This window comes from Phacochoerus africanus, chromosome 2, assembly GCF_016906955.1.
Source record: "Phacochoerus africanus isolate WHEZ1 chromosome 2, ROS_Pafr_v1, whole genome shotgun sequence".
NCBI lineage: Eukaryota > Metazoa > Chordata > Mammalia > Artiodactyla > Suidae > Phacochoerus > Phacochoerus africanus.
In genome coordinates, this window is record NC_062545.1 from 273,167,652 (window position 1) to 273,179,798 (window position 12,147).

Here is a 12,147-nt window from a genome sequence, read left to right on the forward strand (position 1 = left end):
CCTCAGGCCGCTTAAAATAGCAGCCCTGGGGCTTGAACCCCAACAAATCCCAACAGCTCCCTTGCTTCCCCTCCCCCAGGGCCAATCAGAACGGCAGTGATCCTCGCCAGCCCCCCCCCCCCCACCGTGTCACCTGGTCCTGAGGTGAAGGAACGGAGGCCCTTGGGGCGAAGGGAGCTGCTCTGCAAACTGTAGAGTGTGGTGACAATGGAAGGAGGCATCCCTATCCTCTGCCGACCCCTCTCTGGGAGCAGGGCCCTTGCCTGGGAGACTCCCTGGGCCCTAACCGCTTGCTCTGCCCTCAGGTTCCTCCTCTCCTTCCAAAGGACTCCCCTGCCACCTGGGCCCATACCTGCCTGCCTTCTGGTGCCTCCAGAGAGGTCCCAGAACCTTCTGGAACATTCCCCGCAAAGGACTCTGAAGATCGCCTCCACCTGGCCTGAGCCCTGCAGGCCTGGCTGGGAAGCCCCTTCTGACTCCCACTCCAGTGCTCACGGGGCTGAGCCCAGATCTCCGCAGCTTCTGTTCAGTTCTGGGGGGGAGACTATTTCCAGGGGGTGAGAGCTTGTCTTTTCCCTTCCTCTCCCTGCTCTTTCTCGTTCTCAGCCGAGCTTTGTCCCTGCCTCTGCATGTCTCTCTGTTTCTCGGCTGTCTCTGTCTGTCTCTGTCTCCCAGCATCCCCACGGCAGGTAAGGACTTGCTCCCCTCCCTGGCCAAGTACAGCTCCTCTCCTGTGCCCTTGGCCTCCAAGGGCCCCTCTGGGCAGCTCCAGCCTCCTCCCTTCTCCATCGCAGCCCAGGGTCTGCTGCTGGGGGGTGGGAGGGTGGGCAGCGGGTGCGTTTCGTTCCCCCCTTTCTGGAAGGGCAGGAGGTTCCAGCCCCTCCGGCTTCCTGCTCCCGCCTGGCTGGCGGAGATGAGAGCCGGCTGCAGAGCTGGCAGCCAAGCAGCGGCACACAGAACAAACAGAATTTTTTTTTGCAACTAGAGGGGGAAGCACAGAGCTAAAAATAAAACGAAAAGATCAGTATCTGTCAGTCTGACAGCTGATTGGCTGCTCGGAGATGCATATAATTACCAGCAACTGGCGCTGGGTAGGCAAAGCCGGGAGAAACTGCTGAGACGAGGTTAGGATTTAACCTTTAAATTCTGGAGCCACCGAAAGCCGAGGGGAGGACGCCGGGTGTCGGTGCTAATGAGGCTGAGGGTGGGCGGTGGGAGGTGGGTGGCCGAGTCCCGGGCAGGTCCCGGGGGGCTCCTTGGGGAAGGCCCTGGGAGCCCTCCGCCCTGGCTGCCTCCCCCATCAGACGGGGAGTGCGTCTGATTGGGCGGCCAGGAGGCAGTGGTCCTTGTCCCCGCCCAGCTGGAGCGGGGTGGTGATGCGTCCTGGGAAGTGAGGGTCTCACCCCGGGTGAGTGAGGGGGCTGTCTAGGTCCCGACCCCTCCCAGACTGGCCTTGCATTGAGGTCCCCCCCCCACCCCGCCCCGTCCGCGGCCCGTGCCTCTGCCTTTCTCTGCCTGGTGTTGGTTTCAGCGCCCGGCCAGCGCCCTTCTTTTTTTCACCCTGAATCCCCAGTCACCGTGCTGCTGGCGGTTTCCCCACCACCACCTGCGGAGGGCATCCGGGCATCTTAGGCTTGTCCTAAGTCCCCAGAGCTAGACAGAAACAGGGAGACTGGAGGGATGTTGTGGTCTCACAAAGCCTCAGTTTATTCATCTGCAAAATGGGGGGATAATTTTACAGATGCCAGGGGTGCTTCTGGCCCAGTCTTGCATCTCATTTGCTCACCTGAGCCGGGAGTCAGGAGATGCGGGCTGTCGTCCCAGCCAGGAGTTGTGGCTTCCTCTCTCAGAACTGGTCTCCCCATCTGCGAATTGGGAGGAAGAGCTCCTGCTCTCTGTCCTGAGCGGGGCGGGGGCACCAAGTGAGATGTGCAGGGTGATGGAGTTTGGCAAACTGTACCTGTTGGGGTAGATGGGAAGGAACCCAGCACTCTCTCCCTTCCAGGCCTTTGCTCCATATGGCCTCCCCTTCAGTGCCTCTTCCTCTGGGAAGCCCTCCCTGATGCCCAGCAGGTCCTCTCCTGCCACCCTGGTGTCTCCCCTCAAGCTTAGGCCCTGCTTATCTGCCTCACACCCAGGTCTGTGAGCCTTGGGAGTGCAGGAACCACACCCCTGGCAAGGGCCTGGCCCAGAGTCCCTCGGGAGAAAGAGGCAGAAATCCTGGCTGCAGAAAGAGGCCAGAGCCACCTTGGGCCCCACTGCCCAGGCTTTGGGCAAACGGTGGCCTCTGTTGGTGGGGAGTCATCTTTCCCCACTGAACAGCGGGTCCAAGTCCCTGGGTGGCCCCCGGCCCCACCTTCTGAGCACGGACATGCCAGGAGGGAGCCATGCCTGTGTGTGCCTCCCGTGGAAGAGGGAAAATGCCCCTTCGTGATGCCATCTTAGCCCTGGCTGCCCCTCCTCAGACAGTTTCTGAGGTTACCCACCTGCCACCAGCCCTTTCCCTGTGCTTGGTGGGGAGGTTGGTGGAGCTGCCACTGGATACTAGGACCCAGAAAGCCCAGGCTGCCTATGGGACACCACACCCTGAGCTCCTTCCTGGGGTGAGATGCAAAGCGGGGGGCAGGGACAGGAGAGGGAAATCCTGAGTTCCCGTGTGGGTAGCCCAGCTGTGCCTGCCTGTCCTAAACACTTGATAGCCATTATCTCGTGGAGTCCCTGCAGTAGCTCCTCGAAGGCAGTGCTGCTGATACCTACATTTTGCAGGTGGTGAAACTGAGGCACAGAGTGTGGTTAATCAACACGGCCAGTGAGGGCAGAGCCTGGCCCAGCAGCCTCTGCCCCTCTGAGAAGGATACAAGGGAGGTGCATGGAAGGGAGAAGTTTCTGGAGCAATTGCCATGAGACTGTCTGGGCAATTAAATTGTCCCGAGGGTCTCGAGAAGACTTTTGTGTGGGGTGTGCAAAGGAACTCCCCTTTGGTGTCTCTGAGAGATCAGGAAGATTTAGACCGCTTTTCCAGGATTTGGGGGTGTCAGACGGGTGTTTCTCTTGAATGTGACATGGTGATGAGACTGGACCCCAAGGCAGCCCAGTTTTATTCAGGTTACAGTCATAATAACAGCCACGGCAGCACTTACAGCCATTGTCCCGGACTGAGCGCTCCTTATGTGCTCGAAACTGGGCTCGGCTTTGCCTTGGCGGCCCATTCCGTCCGCACCCTCACCACCAGCACGAGGTAGAGATTATTCTCATCCTCGGGTTATTTCCTTATCGCTGGTATCAGAACCGGTTTGTTTCCACCTGCCCCATCTCTCCTGTCAGGCAATGGGCTTGGTAAAGGCCCCCGGCTGGTCTCTCCCACTCATGCCGAGTCCCCAGCACCCAGCCCCAGCTCCACAGGGAGCAGCTAGACAGTAGAGCTTTGCTGGACACGCTTCAGACGAAAAGGCTGACGGTCAGAGAGCTCGCCAGGAGGGAATCTAGGTTTCTGGGGCTTGAGACCCCAGATTCTAATCCCCAACTCAGCTGCTTGAAAGACTGTCTTGGATACTCCCTTCAAGAAGGGCATAGAGGAGTTCCCTTGGTGGCTCAGTGGTTAACGAACCCGACTAGGATCCATGAGGATGCGGGTTTGGTCCCTGGCCTCGCTGAATGTGTTAAGGATCCTGCGTTGCTGTGGCTGTGGTGTAGGCTGGCAGCTGTAGCTCTGATTCAACCCTTAGCCTGGGAACTTCCATATGCTGCGGGTGCAGCCCTAAAAAGCGAAAAAGCAAAAAAGCAAAAAAAAAAAAAAAAGCCATAGAGCATGAATTCCCCCACCCAATCCCCTGCCCACTGTTCTCGGGCCTTGTACCAAAACCCAAGAGGCTTCTAATCTGAATCTGCCCCCTCCTGTCTTTTCCCTGCTTTTTAGGGTATTTAATGGAAATTGGCCAGAGGTAGCTCAGGCTTGAGGAAGTTGTGTTCTTTCAGAGTTGCCCGGTGTTTTGGGTGGGATCTGATTCCATATGTCCTTCCTTGTCACATTGGTTCCCACTCGGAGAACTCCTGGACGTGGAGGTGACCTTACTATGTGAGTCCCCGCCTGGTCAATTTCTAGGTGCACTTAATCCTTGCTGCTGCTCTCTGGGATGGGGCCCCCGGTTCTGCAGGGGTCTAGGTGAGGGTCTCAGGGAAGCCGGGGGTTATAAACCCAAGACACTGACAGTTAAGAGCTTGACTCCATCAATGACCTTGGGAACCTCTGCAGCGGAACAGAGGTCAAGCATTCGACCGCTCTGAGATCTGGCCTCCCCATCTGTAAAATGGGGGTATGCGTGGCAAGTAGCTTGAATGCTGGCTGTAGATGGAGAGAAAAAGTCAAATTTTCTCCCTCCCTCTCTCTCTCTCCCTCTCTCTTTCTCTCTCTTTCTTTGGCTGACCCTGAGACATGAGGAAGTTCTCAGCCCAAAAGTCGAACCTGAGCCGCAGCTGTAACCAGAGCTGTATCAGTGACAACGCCAGCTCCTTACCGCCCTCAGCCACAAGGGAACTCTTCAAGCTTTCTCTTTAAAAACAGAAATCACAGTTTCCACAAGTAATATGCGATTTTTATCCCTATATGTTAAGAAATGTTGGTTTAAAAACATCTGAACACCATAAAATGCTGACATGCTCGCTGCACGCCCAGCTTTGCATCCGAGGCCGGCTGGATGGTGGTACCCCGTGTGTGGGCGTGTCTTGTGATAGGGCTGTTCACCTGTTCACTTGTCCTGGCCATCCTTACAGCCACCTCATGAGGTGCCAGGGACAGGGAACATCATTTCCCCAAGGAGGGAACAGCTACAGAGTGGGGACGCCACTTCCTTCTTGAGAAATTGATGAGCCCGGCTTTGGACCTGGGCACTGTGTTTTACCAAGCCTCAGAACTTTGCATCCTGAGCACTGAGTGAGCTTTCAGGGCACAAAAGCAAACCAGGGTAGAGCTACATCTCCTAGGAGAGGGGGACACACGGGTAAACCAGTGAGACATGTGGGGTAACGGGGGCGCGGAGGCTGGGTAACTCGTCCATCTCATAAAGAATCACCAGAAAGACCTTGCTTAGAACAAGTCCCTAGGAGTTCCTGTTGTGGCTCGGCGGGTTAAGGATCCCTGATGTTGTCTCTGTGAGGACGCAGGTTCGATCCCTGGCCCTTTGCTGTGGCTGATGGATGGTGCATTTTTTTTAATACCTCAACGTGGATTCCTCCGGAGTTGTCCTGGAAATCCAGTGGCTTGTCCTTCACTGTGCTTGTCCAGTTCACAGTCATGGGGTCTCTAGCTCCTGCTACTCAAACACAGGATAACTTTTTTTTTTTTTTTTTAAATGTTCGTACTTGCACTGTGAGTTTGTTGTATGGTTTGGGTATTTTTTTTTTTAAGGATCATTGTTTAAGAAGCGACTGTGCCCCCCACCCCCAATCCCGAACCCAAAGGTGACTCCAAGTCCCTCGTGGAAGGACACCTTCCCGTGGTCATGACCTCTGGGGTCCTCACATCTTCAGGGCGTCTCCTGATGGAGGCAGCGCCAGGCAAGGGGCCATGGGGTAAAGGCGACATTTGATCGCAGCCCCTCTGTTATCTACTGGACCTCAGCTCCCTGCCCCTTAGCCTCTGAGCGCTCCTGACCAGAACCTCCGATAGGTCACCTCTCTGGTGGGGACGGGGTGGAGGGAGGGATGGAGGGGCGGGGTCCGCCTCGAAGGAGCAATGGAAGCGCCATCCAGCTGCACACGTCCGGTCGAGCGCTTGGACAAGCCGAGATGGGTGGAAGCTGCACGCCAAGGCCCACGCTCGTCTGGTTGCAGATTTCAAGTTGGTCTGTGGCTGGTTTCCTGCCAACAGGAGCCCACACGTCATCCTCCAGGACTGCTTTAGCGGTGAGTGTGGCGCGGGACCACCTCGTGAAGACCCGGGCTGCAAGCCCAGGTGGCTCAACCCTGCCCATCGGGGCTGGGTGGGGGCGGGGCATTTTAAAGAAAATAGAAGGAAGCGGGGGCCCGCTGCCAAAAATGGTTGAAACAAATGCCCCCCCCCCCCCGTAACTCAAATTTCTAAGCTAATTCCTCTCTCTGTTCCCACCAGAAAAATTCCTCCTGCTGCTTTTGCTCCAAGGCCCAGGGCTGGTGCTATAAGAAACCTGCCTTTGTTAAGTAACAGCAGCTTTCTCAGTTTGGGTTCATCAGGGGCATCCATGAGATGCCTGTGCAACTTGCACTGGCCGAGAGAGTCTGAACCCCCACAGCGGGCTGGTAGAGGACCCCATCCAAGGCAAAGAAAGGGATGGTGTATGGAGGCAGTGGTGGCCTGGCCCTCCGTCAGGTGCAGTGTCCGTCAGGGATTTCAAGAGGCCGTAAATAGCTTAGAGACATCCTCATCCCAGGAAAGCCTTGGAGGGCCCCCAGGGAACCCCAGATTGGGAATCACTGGGCTAAGCCAGTTGGGATGCGGATGGTGAGTAACGCTCCGACAGTGCCCGCAGCCACGCCTACTTCCCCATCAAGGAAGTCCCCCTGACTCTGCCATTTACTGGCTGTGTGATCTTGGGTGGATGGCTTTCCCTCTCTGAACCTCTGAGTCCCATGGCATCCCTCCTGGGTTGGAAGCACTCTGGAGGGGCTGGGTGTCTTTTTTTTTTTTTTTTCTCCTTTTTTGGCCACCCTGCAGCATTCAGAGCTCCTGGACCAGGGATCAGATCTGAGCCACAGTTCTGACTTACACTGCAGCTGCGGCCACGCCAGGTCCTTAACCCACTGTGCCGGGTGGGGGATGGAACCTGCGTCCCAGGGCTCCAGAGACGCCGCATTCCTGTTGTGCCACAGCGGGAACTCCTGGGTATGCGGTGTGCACGTGGAAATGGGGCTCAGGAAATTCAGCTTCTGAGACGCTGTCTGTGATGGGAGCCTGGAAGGGGAGTGAGGCGGGCAGGCGTGGCGGCCCATTAGCGGGTTTGCCAAGGGTCCCTTGAGCCGGCAGTTCTGGGGTGCACCTGAGCACCCCTGTCCTTAACACGCCTGGAATCCCCCGGGGATCTTGTGCTAGTGCAGGCTCCGATGCAGCAGGTCTGGGCGGGGCTCTCAGGTAAGGCAGCCAGGGCTACACTGAGTAATGAGGTGCCCCCACCAGGGCCTTGGACCAGACGGCTGGCCACTTGGCCTCTGGAAGCGATGGTTCCAGAAAGGCCTGAGAGCCCCCCAGAACGTCCAGTCCAGGACAGATGAAGCAACATGAGGGTAAAATTATGTTTTCAACAGAAGAAAAGGCCTCTGCCTCCTAGCACGCAGCAAGATCTCTGCTCCTACCCCCACGCAGCCCCAGGGGCCTGAAAGAATGCGGGTTTCTGAGCACAGCCTTCCCTTGCTGAAGGGGGTGGTTTGGCTCTTAAAAAATCGCCTGTGAAATGATTTTTTTTCTGTATCAAATGCTGTTTTCCGGTGGTTCGTGTTTTAAGACTATGGTTGCGTTCCCACTGAGAAAGAGTGAACACGGAGGCGCTATTCCAGACGATGTGGCAAACACGAGGGGTGGACGGTCAAGGGCGCAGCGTGGCCTGAGGGTCAGCGGGCTACGGAGGGGACGAGAGAGCCGGAGCTGCAGAGTTTGGGAACCAAAATCGGAATCCCAAATGGTCCCCGCATGCCCTGAGGTCCACGGCCAGACACGGGCTCAGCGCCTGACCCGTACCCCTGAGCTGATTCTAAGACTAGTGGAATCAGAGAGGGCCCAGCGCACATCAGCCCCTCAGCTGGAAAAGGATCTCAGACAGACTGTCCATCCTGGGGGGCTGGCCGGGCCGTCTCTGTATGTAACTGCAGGGCATACTCGGCATATCAGGTTGGGAATGTTTTGCTTTTTATATCTCACACAATGGTCTAATTTGCTCTAGCAGCCCACCGCCACGGCAGTTTGGCCGTGTTTCCCAAAGAAGCTCTGAAGCTCTGATGCCAGAGATTCACAAAGACTCCTGAAAAACAGCTTCCTTGCCCAGAGGAGTCTGCTTAAATACGCCAAAGTGCACTGGGAATCTTGAAGAAGACACTCAAGTGCACGGCCTGCCTGTACCCTGCACACTGAGGTTTTCCAGGGCACAACCTGGGATCAGTGTTCCAAGGAGCACACTTTGGGAACCCAGCCCATGACAGGTCCTCCAGACTAAAAAGGTCTCTTTGTTTCTGTGTTCGTTACCTACTTCTGCAAAACAAAGCATCCCATCTCCGTGGCTTCAAACCGTAAGAATATGTTATCTCAAAGTGTGGGTCGGGAATTCAGAAGTGGCATTCCTGGCTGGTCCTGGCTTGTGGTCTCTTGTGAGTGAAGTCACCTGACAGCTTTCCTGGGACGGGAGGGTCTTTTTCCAAGATGGCACACTCACTTGGCGGGCAGGGCAGTGCTGGCTGTCGGCTAGAGGCCTCGGTTCCTTGCCACACAGACTCCTCCACGGAGCTGCTTGGGCTCCCTCACAATATGGCGGCTGGCTTCCCCCCAGATGCATAGAAGAGAGCAAGACCAAAGCCTTTTAGGACGTGGCCTCAGGATGCACGTACAGTCCTTTCCACAGTGTCCTGTTGGTCCCACAGGGCAGCCCTGTGCATTGTGGGAAGGGCTGAAGGAAGTCAGAATCCCATGGAGATGGACCATCTTTGTGGGCTGACGGCCGTGTAGCCATCTCTCCAGCACAAGGACAGGTGGTGCCTCATTCTCACAGCTGGTTTCTTACCATGTAGTGCCAGTCAGTGACCTTGAGACATGACCCTGCTCACCTGTGACATGAAGGAGGCGGAGACCAGGGATTTTAATTAGCCACACCGACCCCCCCTGTGAGCAACAGCAATAACAGTCATCCAGGCCCCTTCGTGGAGTCCTCGGCCAGTGCCCACTGCCTCGTTGGCCTCTTGGCGCTGTGCAGGCCTTGTCCCCAAGCAGCAAGTTCTGCCATATTTCCAGGTTAAGCCGCTGGTTTTAATGAAATGTATAAAATGAGATTTTTTTTTTTTTTTTTTTTTGCAGTGATGGCTACAGGGATCCAGGCGTATTTGCCTCCTGGAAATGTGCAGAAAAATCCGTGACCCGTCTGAACCCACGTGGAGAAAACTGGAGGAGTGAACTCAGGATGGATGAATAATGCCAAAGATAAACACGTAATAAATAGGTGAGATAAGATATTTGTTTTATGCACGTTAACAATATGAGGGGTCAGGTGGAGCCAAGGGTTCTCTGGTTTAGCCCCAGCCTCATGCTGGGAGAAAGGGTCACCTCTCCAGGGGTGGCCCAGGGGTGAGGAGCACACACCTGGGTGCTCAAGACACCTGCCTGCCAGGCCTGCCACTTCTGTTATTAGCTCTGTGACCCAGGCCAGTGACTTCACTTTTCAGGTCCCCCCCTGTAAGTTGGGGTGATAACGGCCAACTCCTCTGATGGCAATGAGGCTTCAGAAGGTTCTGGAATGCTCTGTCATGGCAGAGCTGATGGCAGGTCACCAGGGCGGTGGCACCCTAGGTTCAAAGAACCTTTGCAGAAGTGCCATTGCCTGGAAGGATCCTTGCTCCGTGACCAAGAAGGGAGCCAGAGCCATAAAACAGATGGGAGCTGCTGCTGGGGGCAGGGGGGTAGGGGGCGCTCAGGGGTGACCCCAGGAGGCTGGAAGGAACGCAGCCCCTCCTTCTGATGGGGGCATGTGTGGGCCTGGAGCTGGCCCAGCCCTTTCCTGTCCTGTCCGGGCATGATCTGAACAGAGGGAGCGTCCTGGGTGTGTTTTCCCCTCAGAAGTCTCAACCCGCTGAGCAGGATTTGGGGAGCTCTGGCTGAGTTTGCTGTCCCAACAAACAGAGCGGGTCTGGAGATGCTGCTCAGACAAAAGAATGGCGGTCCTAGCTCCTGATCCTGTAGCTCGGACCTGGCCTGACGGAGGGGTTTGGTTCAGGCTGGCCTGGGGGACACTTGGCTCTGTCCCTTGGTGCTGTGTGACTCTGGGCAAGTGCCTCTACCTCTCTGGGCCTCGTTTTCCTCATCTCTGAAATCCCGGGCTGGGCTTGCCTGCTGGCCTCAGTGGGTTCCGAGGAGCCTGGGATTGGCCAGGAGGACCCAGAGCCTGTGTGTGGGTGTGCAAGGGGTGGGTCCCAGATCACCCCCTTCTTCTCCGATCAGAGCAGCCCCGTTTCCATCTCTTTGGTATGTTGGTGTTCTAAGTAACACTTCATTTGTAAGAAGAAGGGAGTTCCCTGGTGGTTCAGTGGATTAAGGATCCAATGTTGTCACTGCTCTGGCTCTGGCTACTGCTATGGTGCAGGTTGGGTCCCTGGCCTGGGAACTTCCATATGCCATGGGCATGGCCAAAAAAGAAGGAGGAGGAGGGGGAGGGGGACGGGAGGGGAGGGGGGGAGGAGGAGGAGAAGGAAAGGGAAAGGTAATGCGTCTTTTTTTTTTTTCCATTTTCTTGGGCCGCTCCTGCGGCATATGGAGGTTCCCAGGCTAGGGGTCGAATCAGAGCTGTAGCCATCCGCCTACGCCAGAGCCACAGCAACGCGGGATCCGAGCAGCATCTGCGACCTACACCACAGCTCACTCACGGCAATGCCAGATCCTCAACCCACTGAGCAAGGCCAGGGACTGAACCCGCAACCTCATGGTTCCTAGTCGGATTCGTTAACCACTGTGCCACGACAGGAACTCCAGGAAATGAGTCTACAGCAGAAACAATGCAGTTGCGAATTTTCTCACCAACTCCCTTGGTCCCCAGGCTCATTCCTTCAAGCTCTAGGGGAGCTGATGGTGAGACCCCCCCCTTCCACCAGCTGGGTTTAATGACTGCCCGGTTCCAAGCGGTTCTGGATTTGAATCTCTCTTTTCTTTGGCCTCTGCGAGCTCCCATGAAAGAGAAGGGGCTTTGATGGGGGGGGGGTGTCCAGAGATCTTGGGATCTCCTCTGTGGGTGCCAAGGTCACAGGCAGGCTGGCTCTGTTGGCCTTCTCTCTGGGCATGTGCTGTGGGCATCTCAGATGCTTGCCCCTCGGCCCCCTGCCCCGTGTCCGAGCATCACCACATGGCCGGCTCAGCTGCTTCATGTGCACCGTGACCCCAGTGGAAGCCCCGGCCAACCCTTGCTGCCTCTGGGTTTCAGTTTCTCCTTCTGAAGTGAGGAGACTGTGGGCCCTGGACGGTCTCTCCACCTCTCCCAAGCTTCAACACTCTACTTGCTGCATTAATGGAGCTCCGGGTGTTTGCAGAGTGGTGTCTGGGATGTGAGGGGGTGGATCCGGCTGCTTCTGGCCGGCCTCGGGGGTGGCAGGGCTCCGAGTGGCCCTCAGTGGCCCTGGGGCCCCAAGAGACCCAGATGCCAGGCCCAGCTGCCAGGCTGCCATTTGCAGTGTCTCCTGTTGGTGGCACTTTGGTGAGTTTCAGGTATTCTGGTCTTTGCGGATATTTGGTTTGTGCCTGGAACCACGCTAGCTCCCTTTACTCTGTGAAGCTTCTGTTTCTCACTGGAGCTGAACTTGACCGTGTCATTCTCCAGGTAAAAACCCTTCCGTGGCTCCTCACTCTCCTCGGAAGACAGTCCAAACTTGAGAGTGGCCACGTGGCCCTTGGGGGCCAGGCACAGACCAAGCTCGTCCACCGAGGGGCTTGTCACCTTCTCTCCCTTGGACACACAAACTGGATTGAACAGTGCCAGCTTCTCCTCTCTAGAACCTCACATCCTCTGCCTGGCACACTATCTCCTCTTCTTGTTGCTTGCTAAATGTCACTTCCTCCAGGAAGCCCTCCCTGCCTAATTGACTTTAGTTCAAACCCCGGGCTCCCGCTGCACTTCTCTGTAGCCCTCATCATTGTAATGATCTAAAAAAAAAAATCTAAAAAAACCCAAATGCACGCGAGTGTGTGTGTGTGTGTGAGAGAGAGACCCACACCCCTCCCCCCACTCGCATGTGGCCTGGGTGAGCCCCTTTCTGTTGGATTTTCCGGGCTGTGCCTGGCACCCTGGGAGAGCTCCGGAAATGTTTGCTGAGTGAATCCTGGACTGGGTGTAATCTGACATCCGACGTGCAGCCTGTTGATCCGGTTGCCAGCAATGCACCTGACTGGGTCACTCCTGAGCCTGGGAACTGAGTCTGGGAACCCGGGCGCCCACA

At 56.4% G+C, this 12,147-nt stretch overlaps 1 long non-coding RNA gene across 3 annotated transcripts; it reads left to right on the plus strand.

The window, feature by feature from the left end:
- Positions 1-1,065: 1,065 nt before the first annotated feature.
- Positions 1,066-11,883, plus strand: LOC125120436 (uncharacterized). 3 transcript variants are annotated; one of them, XR_007133319.1, is made up of 4 exons: positions 1,066-1,124; positions 4,431-5,901; positions 9,029-9,170; positions 11,532-11,883. It is a non-coding gene; the product is annotated as an uncharacterized LOC125120436 (long non-coding RNA). The 3 variants fall into 3 exon arrangements; XR_007133318.1 differs by having other exon boundaries at positions 1,070-1,124; positions 5,830-5,901; XR_007133317.1 differs by lacking the exon at positions 1,066-1,124 and having other exon boundaries at positions 3,770-5,901.
- The last annotated feature ends 264 nt before the right edge of the window (positions 11,884-12,147 follow it).